At 37.6% G+C, this 13,550-nt stretch overlaps 1 long non-coding RNA gene and 1 pseudogene across 1 annotated transcript; both read left to right on the top strand.

Moving 5' to 3' along the window:
* The first annotated feature begins 2,480 nt into the window (after positions 1-2,480).
* On the top strand, positions 2,481-5,813 carry LOC147948641 (uncharacterized; annotated as a pseudogene).
* A 6,390-nt stretch (positions 5,814-12,203) lies between these two features.
* On the top strand, positions 12,204-12,725 carry LOC147948640 (uncharacterized). The gene is made up of 2 exons (XR_015574697.1): positions 12,204-12,331; positions 12,425-12,725. It is a non-coding gene; the product is annotated as an uncharacterized LOC147948640 (long non-coding RNA).
* The last annotated feature ends 825 nt before the right edge of the window (positions 12,726-13,550 follow it).

The raw sequence follows: 13,550 nt of genomic DNA, 5'->3' as shown, positions 1-13,550 counted from the left end.
TTCCATAATATGATATAAATCTTAACATATGATCGAGAAGGCAGAGCCTATCTTTCTGATCAAGAATGTAGATCTATATGATCAAGGAGGCAGAGCCTACCATTATGATCAAGGAGAAGACATAGTCTTTTTACTCCGTAAATATCTCATATATATATTCTTGAATTTAAAGGAATTTAAAAAAAAATTAAATAAACAAATTCGACATAAATTAGATATTACCTCAAAAGAGTGATCTGTATAGAAACGGTTTGATCGGTTGGAGCAGAGAGACGATCGTGCTGATAACGTAATATAAATTATAACTATAATACACCTATATGTGTATATAGTTTTCTATAAAGTAAAACAAGAAATATTAAAGAGAGGGAGAGAGAGGAGAGGCTACGAGAGAGTGGGGGAGAGTAAAAGCTTTTGTCTTCTTATTATCACTTTCTCATGTTGTACAATTCATATTTATAGTGGAATGAAAGAGTTATGAGTCATACTACTTATTAACATGGTAATGACATGTGTGATGACATGTGTTGATGGATTAATCAACTTGTTTTACAACAATATTGTGTTTTTTAATATATTGTGGGATTGCTGTCTTTTCATCGTTAACGTGTTAGTCGGAGAGTTATTCTATCCCCTATATATTAATAGAGAAGCATTCTTGAAAAAATGATGATGTGTCGTCGCTAGAGAGCTCGAAGCACAATTTAACAAAACCATCGTTAATTAATATTAATTACATCTATGCCATTATAAATTTAAATCAGAATTCATTACATAAATTAAAATTATTAGTAGCCATTTAATTTGAATCTATATTATCTTAGAAAAAAAATTAGTAAACAACAAATTAATTTCTTTTAAAAAAATTAAAAATTACTCATGTTTATTAAGAGAAAGTCCATACAAAATTTTCCACCACGTTAAATAAAGTTTTTTGCCATTTTAAAATATTTCACTGGTAAAACGTATTTTACACAAAATAGCTAATTTGAATAATAATAAAAAATTAGTTACATATTTTGTTTTACACAAACTAATCTTAAATCTTAAATAATTTTACTCATAATAGTTTTATTTGATTCGACTTATCCGCACTATGTGCGGGTTATTACCTAGTTGTTCTTTAATTGTCATGTCATCAAACGTACCAATCAAGTTACTAGTGTTGTTGTTTTTTTTTTTTTTTTTTTGTGGTAACGTTTATTAATCCACACATTAGTGATTTTGTTTTTAGTTTTCATATTTGTTTTTTCTATTGAAGATTTTGCTATAAAAATTTTTATTAGTCCACATTACTTGTTAAATAAAATATGGTAAAAGAAGCAACAATTCTTAATTTATTAAATCAAGTCTATATTATGAATTCATCAAACCAGAAAATCAGATTGAACATGTTAAGAGAACGCAATAACCAATACCAGAATCAAGAGTTACTATAACCTTAGGTTCAAATATACTAACTTCAAAAACATCAATACGACAATACGTAGTACATTATTTTTTCTATTTGTTTAAGGGTTTAACTTAGTTTTGAGTGGTCAAGTGATGAGAGAAATGATATGTCAAGCGGAAGTTGCAGGAACATCCTCAGTAGGAGGTTGCACTGCTCTTTGAGATGATGGTGGTGGTTGTGGCTTTGGCGGTGGTGGTAGAGGTCTCTTTGGTTTCACCTTATCGACTACCTCAACTTTAACGTGAAACTGCAGGATGACACAAATAGCACACGTGTTGAAAGCAAATAAGCTTCTCAAGTCACCATATTAGAGTATTAAAAACAATACATACATGTGAATATCAAATTCAGGATGTCCAAGGCGGCCACCCCTTCCAAATCCCCACGTGTATACTTCTTTATGAGAACTAATGCTAACATTATGGAACTTTGCAGCAGAGACCAACTTAATGAAACAGCCATGCAGTGAATCAACTCTGCCGGTTAGCTTCTGAAGATGTTGTTTGCTAGTTCGAAGTTGGTAGTTTAATGAAACAGCCATGCAGTGAATCAACCTAAACCCCCAGCTAAAAACCACTGTAGCTACTGGAAAAAAAAAGAAGAAAATGAACACAACATTTCAGCTTCTCAAAAGTTTTGTAAGAAAGAGTGACCAAGATTCATGTTTTTCCTTAAAGTCAAGGTTGAGAAAAGATTAGTTACCCGAACTCTGTTGCTCGCAAATAATCTGAGCCACTCGACCTGAGACCAAATCAACCGTTTTTGCAGTTTTATGTCTTCTAGAATCATAGCTTGCTAGTAAACAGATTTCATATTTAGGTTTTGAAACATCTAACGATCGAGAAACATCTACGGAATATGAAATTAAATTGCTCCCATTACAAATAAGTTTAAAAAAAAAAAAAAAAAAACCTAACCTTGCAAGTTCAGAGAAATCAAGAGATTGTTTTATTTTTCTCACCCAAGTTTTCTCTAAGATTCATAAACTCTGCCAACACTGTTTATGCGAAAAATATTTTACCTCGGCATGTGTTTCTGGAGAATAAGTGCAACACAGTCTCGAAGTCGAAGACTTACGTCTTGTCTCAACCATGCCTCAGCGATCTCTCTTCTCCATCGTTATAACTTAACCGGTTACAATTACCAGCTCATGTCTCCGGTTCACGGTTTATTGGCTAACAATTCTAACCCGGACGGTGTGCCTATGAACCCTTTTGAGATTAACGTAATGGGAACGGAGCAAAACACTATTTTGATCAAATTCTTGAGCAGCAAGGCAAGCGGTGACCCTAAACCTAACACGAAACAGAACTCATCTCTAATGTGTGCTTGCTTCACAAGTAACGGTAACATAACGTTTAGAGAGCAAGTTTCAGCCTACGTTTGCTTGGGAACAAGACAAGAGCTCACGAAAGTGGTGGTGGTGCCGTGGCACCGTCGTATCCTGCCGTGAATGAAGGTGGCGCAGGGAGATTGAGCCGGTGGAAAGTGGCGGTGGGGACTGGGGAGTGTGATTGGGTCAATAATTGGAGCGTTTCTGTTAGAGTTATTGGTGGTGGCGATGGTAGTGAAAGGGAAGAAGAAAGCGATGAGAGAGGAGATGGAGAGGAGAGCTTATGAAGAAGAAGCACTTCAGGTTTCAATGGTGGGTCAGGTTAGAGCTATTCCTAATGCTTCGAGAACAAGAACGGTTCCAATATTTGATAATACTAGGTACACTAACAAGTAACAACAAACTTAATTAGGTAGATCGTCCTTCTTGATATGATGTTTTCCAATTGTAGTGTTAATTGAACTTGGTTTTTTTCTATTTATGTTGGATTGTGTAACTTGTAAGATCTTTATTGATTAGGAGACATAATACATATGTGGAATTAATTAATTAACTGTTTACAAAATGAGTTACTAAGAGTATTGTACCGCCCTTTATGTTGTTTCGGGCTACTTGGTTAGCACCTTTTGTAATTAAACAAACTTATAGACATACCCGCATGTGCCCTTTTTTGGCTATCAACGTCAACATATACATGCAACTCCATTTCAAGTCTGATAACATTATTATTTTACCCATATTAGCTATAGTTTTTATATGCATTTAGGAAGAGTTTGATATGATTTCAAGTTTTTGATGTCTATTAACAAGTATTTTAGGTTTTAAGAAGATTTCACAGGTTTTGTAGTAAAAAAAGACCAAAAGACAAAGAAAATACGTTTCAGGACAGATTCAGAGCTTTACCGTTCGGACCACTTTTGAAGAACTTATAGAACTCACATTTTTACGTGCTTAGTGTCTATGGAAAGCTGAGAGAGTTATATTTATCCTCGAAGTGGATTGAAGTCAATCCATCAAGCCATCCGGAAGTTATGCCCGATTTACCGAGACGTGGTATAAACCGACGTAAGAAGAACCATCTAGCCGATGAGCTTTTATTGAAGGCCTGACCAGCGACCATCACTGCGGCCAAGTCCAAGCCTCCACCACGGTCCAGAAGCCTCCTACGCCTCCCCTTTTCCTGCAGTCAAGAATAAAATATGTTTTTACCATTACAAACCCTAATACAAAACAAAATCCTATAAATAATCTTCAAGACCTAGGGTTTCAAGTGTGCCTCCGGTGTGCTTCCTTTGTGCCTCTTAATTCTTCCTTTGTGCCTCTTAATTCTCTACAGCCGTCGAAGCTCGTCCTCGTGTGGTCTTTTCAGGTAAAAGATTTGGAGTGAAATTCAACACACATCAAAGATTTTTGGAGCCGTTGCCGGGGAGTAACTAGCTGCATGTGCCCTTTTTTGGCTATCAACGTTAACATATACATGCAACTCCATTTCAAGTCTAACCTTTATATCTGAGGATCTATGCCTTTATATAGACAAACTTACATAAGGGATCACTTAAACCCGAACCACGTGGCAAGTAGCTAAGAAACACACATGGCTTTAAAAGCAAAAACAAATGTAAACCCAAAGCAAAGACCATCAACGGTTAAAAGAAGGTTCAAAAAGAAATAAAGGAAAGGAAGGAGATCGGAATGACATGTCATTGGTTGGGCGTGGCAGATAGGATCTTCACTTCCTTGGCTCCTAGCATGTCAATGAACATTTCCAAGGCATGAGCCAAGTGAGACGAAGTGGAGATGCACTAGAGCTCGCTGCCTCGTCAAAACCCCTTCGGTAAACCCATTTAGGACAAACCCAAAGTAGGAAAAAGAGTACAGTTTCTTCTAATGACTAAGGGGTGCCTTCACGCTAGCGTGATGGTGAAGACACACATGACAAGCTTCCCAAAGCTGGTCGCTCACAAGGTTCTTCATTGGTGATGCATGCCATGAACTCTTGGTGTAAAGGTTGGAGCCTGGCTTTGTTGGGTAGATATCCATTGGAAACGCCCATTAGATGACCTTGCCTTGCTCCCTTGATGATCCTTGGAAGCTTGTTGATGCCACATTGATGTCTTGGACCAGATCCCTTTCCCCTACACTAGCTGATGGACATTGGTACCAACGGTCGTACCGTGGTACGGCCGATACCAGGGTCTCATCAGAGATAGTCAGATTGCATTGTGTGCCTACCAGTATTGTGTTTGACAGAGATTCCAATTTTACTTTCGTGTTCTGGAGAGAATTTCGGGCAGAGATGGGCACAAAGATGCATATGAGTACAACCTATCATCCTCAGACATAAGGTCAGTCAGAGCGGACAATCAAGATTTTGGAGGATTTGCTGAGGATGTGTGTGCTGGATTGGGATCATCATTGGGCAGATCACTTGAGCTTGGTGGAGTTTGCTTACAACAATAGCTACCAGGCGAGTATTGGGATCACTCCTTATGAGGCATTGTATGGGAGGCCATGTCGTACACCGCTATGTTGGACTCAGGTGGGCGAGAGAAGAATATATGGTGCAGACTTTGGTCAGGAGACCTCGGAGAAGATCCGGGTTCTGAAGCTAACATGAAGGAGGCTCAGGATCGGCGGAGGGGTTATGCTGATAAGAGGAGGAAGGATCTTGAGTTTAAGTTGGGTGATAGAGTGTACCTCAAGATGGCAATGTTGCGGGGTCCGAACAGGTCATTGACTGAGACTAAGTTGAGTCCAAAAGACATGGGTCCGTTCAGAGTAGTTGAGCGGGTGGGACCAGTGGCATATAGGCTAGAGTTGCCTGATGTCATGCGTGCGTTCCAGAAGGTTTTCATGTGTCAATGCTGAGGAAGTGTCTTCACAATGATTATCAGGTGTTGGCTAAGATTTATGAGGATCTTCAGCCCAACAACTTTGGAGGCAAGGCCAGTGAGGGTTCTCGAGAGGAGGGGTCAAGGAACTTTGGCGGAAGAAGATTTCTTTGATGATAGTCTTGTGGGACTATGATTGGTGTTGAGGAGCAGACTTGGAAGCCAAAGGCGAGGATGAAGGCAAGGTTCAAAAAGTGTTTGAGAAGCTGGTCGTGGCTTGAACTAGTCTACCCTGGTCCTAGTTGCTGTTGTAGATATTGGAGCAGTGAAGTTCGTGGCTGGAGCAGAATGAAGTATTCCATCGCATCTCTCTTGATACTTGGTCGCTTAGGGGTGGTTGGTTGTGCGACTAAGTACCAAGATGAGGTGTGTTCGGGATATGAGATTTCGTGAAGCACACTGCTAATAGTGAAAATTTTCTAAAAATAGAAATTTCTAAAAATGGAAGTTCCAGAAATGGAAAGTGTGAAGGTAGATCTAGTCGGGAGATACTCGATGGCATCAGACTTGTTTGCTCAAGGCCATGTGGTGATAACATCATTATTTTACCCATATTAGCTATATTTTCATATGCATTTAGGAAGATTTTGATGAGATTTCAGGTAGAAAATGTCTATTATCAAGTATTTTAGGTTTCAAGAAGGTTTTACAGGTTTTATAGCAAAAGACAAGGAAAACATGTTTGGAGACAGATTCAGAGCTTTACAGTACGGTCCACTTTTAAAGAACTTCCAGAACTCAAATTATATCATGTTTGTGTCTGTGGAAAGCTGGAAGAGTCATATTTCTCCTCGCAGTGGAATCAAGTCAATCCATTCAGCCATCCGGAAGATATGCCCGATTTACCAAGACGTGTTATAAACTGGGGTAAGGAGAACCATCTAGCCGATGGGCTTTTATTGAAGGCCTGAACAGCAACCATCACGGTGGCCCGGTCCAAGCCTCCACCACGGTCCAGAAGCCTCTTTCGCCACCCCTTGCCTTGCACTCAAGAAGAAAATAATCTTTTACCCTTACAAACTTTAATCCAAGACAAACCCTATAAATACTCTTCAAGACCTAAGGTTTCAAGGGGTGCATCATCAACAGCTCTTGGAGCAGCCAGAGCTGGCGTTGAGGCCAAGCAAGCCAAGCATCTGCTTGTGGCCCTTTTTGGGATAAGTAAAATTTCGCCCTTCAATTTCTCAAAAATTTTCTTCAGCTCAGTTGGTCAAGGGTGTAGGTATTGTTGTTGAGGTACTGAGTTCGAGTTTCACTGTCACCTGTTTTGCATTTTTATGTTTTTTCATTATTTTGTTGGCCTAAAAATTTTTTTCGCTTGCAGCCCATTTATTCTCGGCGCCGGCTCTGGGAGCAGCCCTAGCCACGACCAGAGAAGCAGCCACAACCTCTCGTCCCTCTCGATACGCTTGAAGATCCGCCATCTCTCTTTCTACTCAATCCTCTCATACTTTCATTGCTTTTGGGATTAAGTTACTTTTGTGACAAGTAGAGAAGTTTCCTTTGAACCCCTTTTGTTTATTGATTCGTTTTTGATGATATACTTTATAATATCAATGTTGTTTCTTTGCATCATGAGCGAGTAGTTTACTTTTTTGGGTTTTATGGAGTGATTCAAGGGGAATTCATGGTTCGCTTCAATTAGGTTGTGAGATCTTATTTTCGGTTCTATATTAGAGTTATTTTGGGACATCTTTATCTTAATGCATGTGCTTGGATTGATCACCAAGTGCTGATCTAGAGAACGGGAACGCGAACCGCGTTATCCTACTTCTCCGAACTAGTGTTATACCGAAACCTTGCGTCGTAACCTGCGTAAGTTGAGTTGCGGAGTTTGGTGAATGTATCGAACTTGTTTCACTGGCTGGTTGACATGCGACGTTGCCTGCGTAAGTTGAGTAACAGAGTATGAAGACTTTAGACTTTTATTCTATGATAATAGCTGTTAGTTCATTAGTGTTTCGTAGTTGAGAACCTAGACCAAAATTAGTATTTACTTGTTAGATCTTGACACTTAATATTGCTTAGAACCATGAAAACCCTGAGATGACTCTCAAAACGCCCAACGCCATAGTCTTATAGGTTTTAACCACTTTTATTTACTTGCAATATTTATTAGGAAAACCAAACCCCCAATCTCTTATTTAGTCTTAGCCATAGTTCTTTCTCTTTTAATTCAATTCGTGTTAGCTATTACTCTCTGTGGGATCGATCCTAAAATACTACATTGATTAACTATGCACTTTCAGTCGTCGTGTGGTCTTTTCAGATAAAAGATTTGGAGTGAAATTACACTCACATCATGTGGGACCAACTCATGTGATACTGATAGCTCGATGGACTTTGTGGCCATAGAGTGGGAGTGATATGTTTGCTTTGGATGACGATCCGAGAGCGTGCTTTAGTGTTACGACCCAAGAGCGGGATTTTGAGACTCCCTGGACCATAGTTGTGAGCCAGTATGTCTCGAAGGTTGCAACCTGAGAGAGGGGGAGTGAATGACTTCCTGGAGGTGGTAGCTTAAGGCGGTTAGCCTGATAGCGAGCCGAAATGATTCGTTGGTTGTGACCGCAGACGGGGAAAACATTGAGTTTGAGCATTAACGTCTAGGATGTGAGTATATTGGCTAGAGGGAGACCTTGAGGGTTTAGTTAGAGGTGTGCGGGCTGTTGCGACAGTTACACGGGAAACACTTGCTGACGATGTTCAGTCTGGTCAGAGGACGTGCAGGCTGTGTTGACTGTTGCACGGAGGTCCTTGGCGGATGGAAGGTGCTGCGAGATTTGAGTCTTTGTTGGTGGGGGAGAATTGTAACATCCGCGAGCCAAGTAGTCTCTTTGGGGGTGGGTGTCAATTGACTCACAGGAGAGTGTTGATCGACACCAACAAATTCTGGTTCGACCGGGTTGATTTTAATTGTCGATTTGGTCCGATTTGGTTAAAGTAAAATCCCTAACCGACGTATCTAAGGGGGAAATCGACATATAGGGAGAAGGAAAAATTATTTTTGTCGCCTCCTTAGTTTTTGTCGTTCCCATAGAGTGAGAAGGAGAATAAGAGAGTGTTCTTGAGACTTTTTGGTGTTTCTTGGCTGGTTTTCTGAGATATGTTGCTGTGGAGGGGAGAACTGTTGCTAGGAACGAAGCAGATGCTTTCTAAGGGTTGGATTCGTTGGTTTTTGGTCAGAAAATTTCTGCAAAAGAGGTGAGTGCATGACCATGGCAGATCTAAGCCTGAGATCTCCTTTGTTTTGCTTGTTTGTGGTGTTTTTCTTGCTTGTTGTGGTAGCTACTTGGTTCCTATAGCTTACTGTGGCTTCAGGTCGAGTTTTGGACGGATTGGAGATGGATAGAAGCGGAGATTCGACTTTCGACTTTGAGCAGAACGTGTCTGCAGAGTCGGTGTCGATCGACACCAGGTGGGTGGTTTCGGTCGACACCAAGATACGGTGCAGAGACTTGGCGAGTGTCAGATTCAGGGTTTCCGGGTCGAGGAGGGGTGTCGGTTGACACTGAAGAGCAGTTTCGGTCGACACCAAGGAGGCGTGTCGGTCAACACTGAGAGGCAGCAATAGTCAGTGTCAGTCGACACCAATGTTTTCAGACGGCGGTTGACACTTTTTCCCTGGTTTGTTTCTGTTTGTTTGTTGCTTGTTTAACATTGGAATCTCAGTTGCTTGTGTGTATAGTCCAGTAGATGGGAAGATTGTCTCACTGAGTGATTATGACAATAGTCATGCATCTCAAATTGTGTTTGTGGTGTAGGTAATGACAAAGTGTGAATGTGGAATCAAAGCGTTGAAGAGAAAGGTGTTCCAGAAGCTTGATTGATTGTGGTCTAGCTAGTGTTAGGTTGCTAGTGTTCAGTCAATAGAATATTGTAGGATGTTGGAATTTGGTTATTGATTTTGTTGGTTTATTGGATTATTCATTGTTGGATTTCTATTGGTTTAATGGTATTGTTGGTTATCCGCTGTTGTTGATTGATGTTAGGTTGTTAGTGGATATGGGACCACTAGAGATTTATGATATATAAAAAGAAAAAATGGGAAGGGTTGTTTCAAATATAGTAAAACTAAAAATGCATTCGGTTTCTTATGATTTCGACAAAAATTATTACAGTTTCTAGGATGGATTAACATTGAAAGGTATCTAATTGCAACTTACCCTACACAGACTAATTGATTGAGTTTCATGAAATAGAAGTAGAAATGGCAAGCAATGAATAAAGTCAACGTTCTTTTTAAAATGTATTTAGCTGAATTTGTTCATGTTGAAGCCTTTTTGTATAAATCAAACACTATAAAATTAAAGCACTTGAAAATAAGACACTGAATCTTGTAGAGGAACAAAATCACTAGGTGATATGTAAGTGACTAGAAATATATGTTATGTTCACATACTAGAAAGAAAAAAATAAGAGATGGGATGACAAATAAAAACGCGATATGTTGGTTTACTTAGACTTTATAAAAAATGGTAGATTTCTGTAGAGGTGTTGAAACGACCTGACCCATTTTTTTTAAATAATAATAATAATAGTAATAAATTAGTGATCTCATAACCAATAGCCATCTAACCACACTCAACCAACAGCAGAAATAACCAAAAGATATCATTAAATAAATAACCAATAAATAATAAAACCAATAATAATTCATAACACATAACCAATAATCCAAACAACACGAATCATAGAAGCAGCAACCTAAACCATATCCTATTGACTCAACTCTAGCAACCTAACAGAAGCCAGACAACAACCAATCGAGCCACTAGAACATCCTCATCTTCATTGTCTTGATTCCACGATCACATATTGCATTTACCAACACCACAAACACAAATTGAGATACATGAGTATTTTTTAAACACTCAGTAAGGCAATCCTCCCATCTACTGGGCTATACACACAAGCAATAAGATCTCTTCATTCCATAAGCAACAAACAATAAAACAAACCAGACAATATACAAAGCATCGCATCAACCGTCGCATCTAAGGAAGGGTGTTGACCGACACGGGCAATCAGGTGTCGACCAACACCACAACTGGTGTCGACCAACACTGGCAATCAGGTGTCGACCGACACCATGCTCGACATCCCCAAAAACCCTAGTTTGTGTCGACCGACACCTCCACATGGTGTCGATCGACACTCGCCAAAGTTATCGAATCGTCCTCACGTTGGTGTCGACTGACGCCCCAACTGGTGTGATCGACACTGATGCCGAGCATCGATTTCCATCGAACAGAAACTTCGAATCTTGCCTCCAAGCTTCTCCCATCCAATCCATGCATCCTCATAAGCAAAACCCAGCCATAGCAGCAACGAAAAACCTTAGAGAACTCAAAATGAAACAATCACACAAGCACAAAATCACATACAAATAGAGATCTTAGCATAGATAAGTCATGGTCATGCACTCACCTCTTTGCAAGAAGTTTCAGACCAACAACGACGAATCTAACCCTCCTAGCAAGTTTCCAACATCCTCCTAGCTTCAGATCTCTAAAGAAAAGCCAGCAATCTTCCCAAAAATCACCAAACTCTCAAGAACACTTCTTTCTCTCTTTTTCTCTCTCAAAACTGTTGAACAGCGACAAAAACAACTTCCCAAAACCCTTTTCGTCGACCTTCCACTTAAATAACCCGGTTATATGGTTTTTTTCAAACCAAACCAACCCAAATCGATAATTAAATCAATCTGGTCGAACCAGAAATTAGTGTCGACCGACACCACCCTTGATGTCGATCGACACCCATCCCCAAAATTCATATTTTGGTTTGCAGATGTTACAGATGTCATCTTTGATGAAAAGTTTTCTAAACATCAATAAATCAACCACTTTGACAATTTATACAACATCACATTTTTGCTAAAAAATCATATTTGCCATTATTTTCAGTATTATGTTTCAAAACATACAATAAACTATTTATATCTAAAAATAAAGCAGCTAGAGAAAATGAAAAAAAAAAAAAACAATAACTAATTAATCAGTATTGCCGCTATGTTATATATGTATTTATCAATTTTAAATTAATGACATTTCTATAATAGTCTGTTTTAGTTGTTTTCCTTGTATGAAATTTGACGCATGCTAGAATTACAATTATATATGAGATTATTCGATATTGAATCGCAAATCTGGCGGTACATATTTTTTATGTTCGCAAGTGTGCATAATAAAATATCAAATTCTATAGAACCAAATTTCAATAGAAATGACTAATTTAGGTTGAACAATAATATAACAACATATAATTTAACTAAATATGGTAAAATAAACATTATGATTTTTACCTGAGAATCAAACTTAAAAAAAAAAAATGGATATGATGTTAGCAAGAAGTTACGATTCTACATTAGAAACAAAAGCCAAATTTAAAACATAATGGTTTTTTCTTCAGTTTTAATTATCATTTACAACAAATTAAAACGTCGCTTAGAGCATTAACACCTTGTAACATATATGTATATATACAGAACCTATAAATATGACCCTATAAAATTGAAGTACTTGAAAACACACATAAACTTTACACGATTAGCAAATTTATTTGATATACTTACTCTAAGTCATTATTGAATTTATATTAAAATGAAGACAAACGTTTTGTTTTTGACTCTTCTAGTTTTTATTTCGTCATGTAAGTTTATTTCTAAATCAGGATGATATTTATAATTATTTATAAATCAATGTTATGTTTAATAGTTTTACATATGTTTTGAACATTTTACAGGTACATCAACGACTATAAAATCTTTTAATTCAGAAGCGAGAATATATCCTATCAATTCAGCAGCGACCTCTCCTATAGATTTTAATTTGGGTGACTATATACATCCTGGACAATTGCGCATGTTTGGCTTTAGAGCTTTATGTTATGACTGCAATAGGGCTTGTCAGAGAAGAGATAGAGCTTATGGTAAATGTAGGGAGGTTAGAGGAACAGTTACATGCCGTTGCTCTCTCACTAAAATGTACAAAGATTAAGAAAATGTAATTTGACTTCAAAATTAATAAATATACTTTGACAGAAATTATATTAAAATTTTAATATACTTCCATGTTTTTATATTAAAGTAGTGAATTATCATTTCGAACCTTAAGTGGTAAGCATTCTTAAAAACAAAACACATCATTACTTAAAACAAATAATAAAAATATTTTAAATACTTTTAGAAACATATTTAGGAGTTTAAGTAACTTAATTGTACATATCTACTCAATATTTTACAACCTTAAAGAGTTTCGAAAATATGGTAAATATAACAAAACAAAAAATGCATTCGGTTTCTTATGATTTCGAGAAAAAAGATATTAGAGTTTTTAGGATGGATTAGCATTGGGAGGTATCTAATTGCAACTTACCCTACACAGAAAACTGGATCGAATTTCATGAAATAGAAGTAGAAATGGCAAGAGCAATGAGTTAAACCAAAGTTCTATTTAAAATGTTTTTGGCTGAATTTGTTCATGTTGAAACCTTTTTGTATAAATCAAACACTAACAAGATTAAAGCATTTGAAAATAAGACACCGAATATTGTAGTGTAACAAAATCACTAGGTGATATGTAAGTGACTAGAAATATATGTTATGTTCACATACTAGATGAAAAGAATAAGAAATGGGATGGAAAATAAAAACGCGTTATGTTGGTGTACCTAGACTTTATGAAAAAGGTAGATATCTGTAGAGATGTCATCTTTGATGAAGAGTTTCTAAACATAAATAACGCAATCACTTTGACACTTTATACAGCATCACATTTTTGCTAAAAAATCATATTTGCCAATTATTTTCAGTATTATGTTTCAAAACATACAATAAACTATTTATATCTAAAAATAAAGCAGTTAGAGA

Source organism: Camelina sativa, chromosome 2 (genome assembly GCF_030686135.1).
Source record: "Camelina sativa cultivar CO46 ecotype springtype chromosome 2, ASM3068613v1".
In the NCBI taxonomy this organism is placed as follows: domain Eukaryota; kingdom Viridiplantae; phylum Streptophyta; class Magnoliopsida; order Brassicales; family Brassicaceae; genus Camelina; species Camelina sativa.
The sequence above is the reverse complement of the archived record's forward strand: the minus strand, read 5'-3'. Positions and strand labels throughout refer to the sequence as shown.